The following is a 9582-nucleotide window of genomic DNA, read 5'->3' on the forward strand; positions in this document are numbered from 1 at the left end:
TGTGCCTCATGAAAATGAATCAAAAATAATTGTGGAAGATGATGCACTTGATGATGATCTCGTTATACCTATTGCTTGTTGTGATGATTATGATTGGGAAGATAATGATACTTCTTATGAGGTTGAAAATCTTTTTGGCACTTGCTTGGAAGAATATGATAATAATGCTTGCTATACTATTGGTGCTATCCATACTATTAATGATGAGAGTGATTATGCTTATGATATGAAAAGGCCCAAGCTTGGGGATGCTATGTTTGATGAAGATGATGTTTTTGAGAATATATTTGCTGCAATTAATGTTTGTCCCAAGCTTGGGGATGCTATGTTTAATGAAGATGATAATTTTAGTCTCCCAAGTTCTGAACATTACTCTTTTAATGTGGAAACAATTTATAGTATTCAAGTCCCTTATGATACTCCCACTATTCCGAATGAGAAGAATTTTGCTTATGTGGAGAGTAATAAAATTTCTATGCTAGTAGATCATAAAAAGAATGCTTTAGGTGCTGGTTATATTGTTGAATTCATTTATGATGCTACTGAAAACTATTATGAGGGAGGAACATTTGCTTGTAGGAATTGCAATAATATCAAGTTTCCTCTCTATGTGCTTAAAATCTTGAAGTTATGCTTGTTTTGCCTTCCTATGCAAGTTGATTCTTGCTCTCATAAGTTGTTTGCTCACAAAATCCCTATGAATAGGAAGTGGGTTAGACTTAAATGTGCTAGTCATATTCTTCATGATGCTCCCTTTATGTTTCAATTCTTATCTTTTATGTGAGCATCATTGAAATCATCGTGCCTAGCTAGAGGCGTTAAACGTTAGCGCTTGTTGGGAGGCAACCCAATTTTATTTTAGTTTCTTGCTTTTTGGTTCTGTTTAGTAATAAATAATCCATCTAGCTTCTGTTTAGATGTGGTTTTATGTTTTAATTAGTGTTTGTGCCAAGTAGGACCTTTGGGAAGACTTGGGTGAAGTCTTTCTGATCATGCTGTAAAAAAAACAGAAACTTTAGCGCTCACGAGATTAGCTTCAACTTTTTATTGGAGAGTGATATTTAGTTGATTATTTTTGCAGATGATCACTAGACAAATTCCTCAGGTCCACCAATTTATTTTTTAATTTTTGGAGCTCCAGAAGTATACGTTTGATACAGATTACTACATACTGTTCTGTTTTTGACAGATTCTGTTTTCTATGTGTTGTTTGCTTATTTTGATGAATCTATGAGTAGTATCGGAGGGTATGAACCATAGACAAGTTGGAATAAAGTAGATAATACACCAATATGAATTTAGAATGAGTTCACAACAGTACCTAAGTGGTGATTTATTTTCTTATACTAACGGAGCTTACGAGTTTTCTGTTAAGTTTTGTGTTGTGAAGTTTTCAAGTTTTGGGTAAAGATTCGATGGACTATGGAATAAGGAGTGGCAAGATCCTAAGCTTGGGGATGCCCAAGGCACCCCAAGGTAATATTCGAGGATAACCAAAAGCCTAAGCTTGGGGATGCCCCGGAAGGCATCCCCTCTTTCGTCTTCGTTCGTCGGTAACTTTACTTGGAGCTATATTTTTATTCACCACATGATATGTGTTTTGCTTGGAGCGTCAATTTATTTTGTTAGTATTAGCTTGCTGTTATTTAGAATAATGTTTTGCATATTTATTCTCAATAAAAATGTCAAGGATAGCCTTTACCATGCTTATTTTGCAAGTATGCATGTTGCTGTTTGAAAACAGAAAGTTTACCGCTGTTGCAAAAATTCCCTAGAAAAGTCAGAATGTGATAAAATGTTGAAACCTTTTGCATAAGAAGATCTGATAAATTTACTACAGTGGTAATTTTCTTTCATAATTTTTGGAGCTAGGAAAGTATGGATCTTGCTGCATTCTTTACAGACTGGCCTGTTTAGGCAGATTGCTGTTATGTTTGCATTGTTTGCATATGTTTGCTTCTTTAATGATTCTATTTGAGGATAGGACTATTAAATATGCAGAGGCATTTAGTATGCAATGTTGAATAACAATTTTAGTGATTTGCTACAGTAGAGTATGATAAAGTTTTTGCATTGGTTTATACTAACTTATCTCACGAGTTCTTGTTGAGTTTGGTGTGGATGAAGCTTTAGAGATTTAGGAAACCGTTATATGAGAGGAATTAAGGAGACACAAAAGCTCAAGCTTGGGGATGCCCAAGGCACCCCAAGATAATATTTCAAGAAGTCTCAAGCGTCTAAGCTTGGGGATGCCCCGGTTGGCATCCCACCTTTCTTCTTCGACGACTATCGGTTAGTATCGGTTGATCCTAAGTTTTTGCTTCTTCACATGATGTGTGTTATCCTTGAAATGTCATTTTATTTTGTTTTGCTTGCTGTTTGAATAAAATACCAAGAGAAGAAATTCTTAAATGTTAGAGAGTCTTCACATAGTTGCATAATTATTCGACTACTCATTGATCTTCACTTATATCTTTCTGAGTAGTTTGTTGTTTGCTCTAGTGCTTCACTTATATCTTTTAGAGCACGGTGGTGGATTTGTTTTATAGAAACTATTGATCTCTCATGCTTCACTTATATTATTTTGAGAGTCTTAAATAGCATGGTAATTTGCTTAATCCTAATATGCTAGGTATTCAAGACTAGTAAAAACTTTCTTATGAGTGTGTTGAATACTAAGAGAAGTTTGATGCTTGATGATTGTTTTGAGATATGGAGGTAATAATATTAAAGTCGTGCTAGTTGAGTAGTTGTGAATTTGAGAAATACTTGTGTTGGAGTTTTCAAGTCCCGTAGCATGCACGTATGGTAAACATTATGTAACAAATTTGAAACATGAGGTGTTCTTTGATTTTCCTCCTTATGAGTGGCGGTCGGGGACGAGCGATGGTCTTTTCCTACCAATCTATCCCCCTAGGAGCATGCGCGTAGTGCTTTGGTTTTTGATGGCTTGTAGATTTTTGCAATAAGTATGTGAGTTCTTTATGACTAATGTTGAGTCCATGGATTATACACACTCTAACCCTTCCATCATTGCTAGCCTCTTCGGTACCGTGCATTGCCCTTTCTCACATTGAGAGTTGGTGCAAACTTCGCCGATGCATCCAAACCCCATGATATGATACGCTCTTTCACACATAAACCTCCTTATATCTTCCTCAAAACAGCCACCATACCTATCTATTATGGCATTTCCATAGCCATTCCGAGATATATTGCCATGCAACTTTCCACCATTCCGTTCATCATGACACCTTCATCATTGTCATATTGCTTAGCTTGATCATGTAGTTGGCATAGTATTTGTGGCAAAGCCACCGTTCATAATTCTTTCATACATGTCACTCTTGATTCATTGCATATCCCGGTACACCGTCGGAGGCATTCATATAGAGTCATACTTTGTTCTAGTATCAAGTTGTAATCATTGAGTTGTAAATAAATAGAAGTGTGATGATCATCATTTTCTAGAGCATTGTCCCATGTGAGGTTATAAAAATAAAAGAGGCCAAAGAAGCCCAAATAAAAATAAAAGAGGCCAAAGAATCCCAAATAAAATAATAATAATAATAAATGAGAGAAAAAGAGAGAAGGGACAATGCTACTATCCTTTGCCACACTTGTGCTTCAAAGTAGCACCATAATCTTCATGATAGAGAGTCTCTTGTTTTGTTACTTTCATATACTAGTGGGAATTTTTCATTATATAACTTGGCTTGTATATTCCAACAATGGGCCTCCTCAAGTGCCCTAGGTCTTCGTGAGCACGCAAGTTGGATGCACACCCACTTAGTTTCTTTTGTTGAGCTTTCATACATTTATAGCTCTAGTGCATCCGTTGCATGGCAATCCCTGTCGTGGTACTAATGCTGACAGTAGAAAGGGGGGTAGGTTACGGAAAGGCAGGTCCTAGCTACGGTGAAGTTGTTGACAAGTGTTTTACGAGTTCAGGCCCTTCTCTGAGGAAGTAACAGCCCTACGTCTCGAAGCCCGGAGGCGGTCGACTGGAATATGAATGTGTGTGTTACAGGGGTGCGAACCCTTGTGCCAGTGGAGGGGGGTGGCTTATATAGAGTGCGCCAGGACCCCAACCAGCCCATGACGCCTAGGGTTCAATGTACATTAAGGTAGGACGTTACAGGCAACGCCAGCAGTAAAAGGTATTAAATGACCATCAAGTCTACAGAGTAAATACTCGGCCGTTGTTGTAGAGTGACCTTTAATCTTCTTTACGTCGAGTGCTTTCTGGTACGGTCGAGTGCTTTGATCCTTCCGAGTGGAATGTCTTATGTCGAGTGGATGATGATATCCCTCCAATGATGCTGACTTTAGGGTAATGCCCTTAGGGTGGGTGTCTAGGTCAGGCCTGTAACCCTACCCTAGGCACACAACTTCGTCATTAGCCCCCGAATGGTTCAGGGTTTGAGTGGAGAAGGAGTTGAAAGTGTTTCCGATTCGACTTCGACGTCTCGGAAGAGTCTTGTTAAGGTGGACTGATTCGGAGCGAAGACGTCAACTTCTTTTTCAGTCGCCTTGATCCATTCTTAATTTACATCGAGTGAACTTTTGCTGTCAAGTCCCGAGTGTAGACACGGAGAAAAAACCTTTCGTCTGATAAGTTGCTCCGTCGTCTGCGGATTTTGCGGGATTCAAATATTGGGAAGCGCGCGGGGCGGAGGAGGCCGCAGCGATCGGACCTGATTAGGCAAGGGTGCCTCGATCCCCCCGCCGCCTTTTTCGCCACGTACCGAGCGCGCGTTTGTTGCGGGATTTGGCGAGATCGTCTGGGGCCACCGGTCAGCCACTTGGAACCAGTCCCATATAAGGTTTCGGGCTGGGGTTTTTGCAACAGTACCTCTCCAGTCTTCTTCCTCTTCCTCCGCTTCCTCCTCCACGCGCACTGTCGCCCTAGCATCGCCGCGCCGCTCGAGCTTCGTCCACCGCAATGGGGAAGGACAAAACGGCGGCCCTGGAGAGCGTGAAGAAGACGTCGGCGAAGGCGAAGGGGAGGACACCAAGTCGGGGCGGGTCCTCGTCGAGGGTCGGTCTGCCGCGCGGCTGGATCCAGTGCGACTGGATTCGGTCGACGATTCGGGAGGAAGACCTCTTGGATATGGCGCAAGAGGGATTAATTCCCCACGGAGCTGCACGGCTTCAGGAGGGCGAATCCGAGCCTCAGCCGCAGCCTGGTGAGTGCGTCCTCCTCGCTACCCACGTTGATCAAGGGTTTTCTCTGCCGCCGCATCCTTTCTTTCGGGCGTTTCTGAACTTTTTCGAAGCGCAACTCCACCACTTCACTCCCAACTCCATCGTCTACCTCGCGGCCTTCGTTTCTTTGTGTGAGAGTTTTCTGGGTTGCCGACCGCATTGGGGCCTTTTCAAACATATCTTCACCTGTCGCTCTCAGTCGGTCAAGAAGGCCAACTTGAGTGACGAGAGGACCAAGGTCATCCAGATGTGCGGGGGCCTTGCGATCCAAATGAGAGGGAATAGCTGCTTCCCGGCCTTGACCCTTCCTGAGTTGGTTCGAGGGTGGCAGTCGACCTGGTTCTACTGCCAAGACCAGCCGACTCCAGGGCACTCGACCGGACTTCCCCCCTTCTCTTTGGCCCGAGTAGAGAAACCTGCTGCCCTGAAGGTGATCCCAGAGGAGAGAACACAGGTGAAGATGCTAGTAGATATGGTTGTTGAGCTTGTTCGAGACAGAGTGACTGGCATGGATCTGCTGGAGACTTTCCTTAGGCGACGCATTCAGCTGCTTCAGTACCGTGATCATCCGATGTGGATGTATTCGGACCCTGATGATTCCACTTGGATCCACCCGGAGGAGGTCTCGGAAGAGATGCTGGAGCGGTGGCTGAGAAGTATCACTGGCAACAAGGATAATCCCAGGGCCAGGAGGATTCCTCCGCTCAGCGATAAGTATGAAGTGGACCAGGTACGATTCAGAGTCGTTGAGTATTTCATTGAATCATCATGCAACTGCTTATTATCAGTCGACTGACAATTGTCTTGCTTGTTGTCTTGTAGGCCATCACCGAGTGGTACTCAATGCCGAACGACGAGCAGAAGCCGAGCGAGGAGGAGGAAGAGGGAAGTGCAGGTGAAAGCGGTGAGTGGCAGACCGGCGGTGAAGAGGAGGAGGATAGCGACGACCAGAGCGACGAAGATGAGGCCGACTCTCCTCCTCGCGGGGCGAGGCGATCCAAGTTCGCTCACGATCCGTTAAACGATCACGGCAAAGCTGTCGCGCCGACTGGTCAGCCGCCCAAACGCCCTCGGACGGCCTCTCCAGCGCCGACTGAAAGGGCGCCAAAGCAACAAAAAGCCGCGCCATCCAAGCCGCCCAAAGCCTTGCCCAGGATCAAAGTGATCATCCCCACTGTCTCCGGGTAGGATCTTGAACTTGAATTCCTTGTTTAGTATGAACTGAGTCTTGGTCGATTCGCTGATACGGCCGACTTAAACTTGACAATTGCAGTGCTGCAACCTCCGAGACCTCTGGCCAGAAGAACAAAGGCGAAGAATTGGAAGACGCCGCCACCTCCAATCCAGGTATGATTCTCGCAGTCTTGTCTGGGTTGTTCGGACTTACTATCGGTCGATTGAATTTCTCATGCTTGATTTTCTCTGCAGCTCCACCTCAAGTTATTGACCTCCCAGACGACGATGATGAAACGCCCCTGATCACTCGGAGGAACAGGAAGGCGCCAGCGCGGAAGGTGCCTCAGTCGACGCCCGTGACAGAGTCGGCGGCCCAGGAGGGAGGCAACACCACTCGGCCTGCCGTCACCTTTGCTGACCCTTTGGCGAGTGCCCAGCCTTCGTCGTCGACTGCACCGCCTCCGACTGATACTCCTTCGCTCTTCGCCGCGCACCACGTCCCGGAAGATCAAGTGGGGGCTGCCAAAGAGGCTATACGCTAGGCGGGCCTTATGATGGAGCAGATGAAGGTGGTTCGGGAGGCTAGCCAAGCTGCCTATGACGCCAGTTCAGCTCTCCAGAGCAATGTCCAGGTTAGTTGATGATCTTCCGACTCCTCAGCTTGTTCTGTTAGGATATGGTACCTGAAAACTCTTTTCAAACTCTTTTCATCTGTCTGTGTTTCGGGTCTGTACACCCATTGGGTGTTTCTGATTCGTCTTTGAACAATCCTTTATCTTGAGTCGACTAAATTGAATCGACTGAACTTCTAGTGGGGGCACGCTGAGTGCACCCACTGGGTGTAGTCCCCGAGACCATGGTTGACTGCGGGCAGTCGACTATGGTCTGATTAGCTAAAATTTTCGCTCGGCCTAGACGGACCATGCCGAGTGGTAACTGAATCAGTGGGGGCACACTAAGTGCACCCACTGGGTGTAGTCCCCGAGACCGTGGTCGATTTTGGGCGGTCGACTACGGTCTGAAAACAACTTGTCTCTTCTGTCTTCTCTCTCTTTTTTTCTTTTTTTTACTCGGTCTGGACGGACCTTGCCTAGTGGAAATTGTACCGGTGGGGGCACGCCAAGTGCACCCACTGGGTGTACTCCCCGAGACTACTGTTGGATGTTTGATTCGGCAGTAGTCTTATGAAGGAAATATGCCCTAGAGGCAATAATAAAGTATTATATATTTCCTTATATCATGATAAATGTTTATTATTCATGCTAGAATTGTATTAACCGGAAACATAATACATGTGTGAATACATAGACAAACAAAGTGTCACTAGTATGCCTATACTTGACTAGTTCGTTAATCAAAGATGGTTATGTTTCCTAGCCATAGACATGAGTTGTCATTTGATTAACGGGATCACCTCATTAGGAGAATGACGTGATTGGCATGACCCATTACGTTAGCTTAGCACCCGATCGTTTAGTATGTTGCTATTGCTTTCTTCATGACTTATACATGTTCCTATGACTATGAGATTATGCGACTCCCGTTTACCGGAGGAACACTTTGTGTGCTACCAAACGTCACAACGTAACTGGGTGATTATAAAGGTGCTCTACAGGTGTCTCCAAAGGTACTTGTTGGGTTGGCGTATTTTGAGATTAGGATTTGTCACTCCGATTGTCGGAGAGGTATCTCTGGGCCCACTCGGTAATGCACATCACTATAAGCCTTGCAAGCATTGTGACTAATGAGTTAGTTACGGGATGATGTATTACGGAACGAGTAAAGAGACTTGCCGGTAACGAGATTGAACTAGGTATCGAGATACCGACGATCGAATCTCGGGCAAGTAACATACCGATGACAAAGGGAACAACGTATGTTGTTATGCGGTCTGACCGATAAAGATCTTCGTAGAATATGTGGGAGCCAATATGGGCATCCAGGTCCCGCTATTGGTTATTGACCGGAGAGGTGTCTCGGTCATGTCTACATAGTTCTCGAACCCGAAGGGTCCGCACGCTTAAAGTTACGATGACAGTTTTATTATGAGTTTATGTATGTTGATGTACCGAAGGAGTTCGGAGTCCCGGATGAGATCGGGGACATGATGAGGAGTCTCGAAATGGTCGAGACGTAAAGATCGATATATTGGATGACTATATTCGGACTTCGGAAAGGTTCCGAGTGATTCGGGTATTTTTCGGAGTACCGGAGAGTTACGGGAATTCGTATTGGGCCTTAATGGGCCATACGGGAAAGGAGAGAAAGACCCCAAAGGGTGGCCGCACCCCTCCCCATGGGCTAGTCCGAATTGGACTAGGGAGGGGGGGCGCCCCCTTCCTTCTTTCTCCTTCCCCCTTCCCTTCTCTTACTCCCACAAGGAAAGGAGGAGTCCTACTCCCGGTGGGAGTAGGACTCCCCCCTTTGGCGCGCCTCTCCCTTGGCCGGCTGCCTCCTCCTTGCTCCTTTATATACGGGGGCAGGGGGGCACCCCATAGACACAACAATTGATCCTTGAGATCTCTTAGCCGTGTGCGGTGCCCCCCTCCACCAAATTACACCTTGATAATACCGTTGCGGAGCTTAGGCGAAGCCCTGCGTCGGTGGAACATCATCATCGTCACCACGCCGTCGTGCTGACGAAACTCTCCCTCAACACTCGGCTGGATCGGAGTTCGAGGGACGTCATCGAGCTGAACGTGTGTAGAACTCGGAGGTGCCGTACGTTCGGTACTTGATCGGTCGGATCGTGAAGACGTACGACTACATCAACCGCGTTGTGATAACGCTTCCGCTGTCGGTCTACGAGGGTACGTGGACAACACTCTCCCCTCTCGTTGCTATGCATCACCATGATCTTGCGTGTGCGTAGGAATTTTTTTGAAATTACTACGTTACCCAACAGTGGCATCCGAGCCTGGTTTTATGCGTTGATGCTATGCACGAGTAGAACACAAGTGAGTTGTGGGCGATATAAGTCATACTGCTTACCAGCATGTCATACTTTGGTTCAGCGGTATTGTGAGATGAAGCGGCCCGGACCGACATTACGCGTACGCTTACGCGAGACTGGTTTCACCGTTCGGAGCACTCGTTGCTTAAAGGTGACTGGCGGGTGTCTGTCTCTCTCACTTTAGTTGAACCGAGTGTGGCTACGCCCGGTCCTTGCGAAGGTTAAAACAGCACCAACTTGACAAA

Source organism: Aegilops tauschii, chromosome 5 (genome assembly GCF_002575655.3).
Source record: "Aegilops tauschii subsp. strangulata cultivar AL8/78 chromosome 5, Aet v6.0, whole genome shotgun sequence".
Lineage (NCBI taxonomy): Eukaryota > Viridiplantae > Streptophyta > Magnoliopsida > Poales > Poaceae > Aegilops > Aegilops tauschii.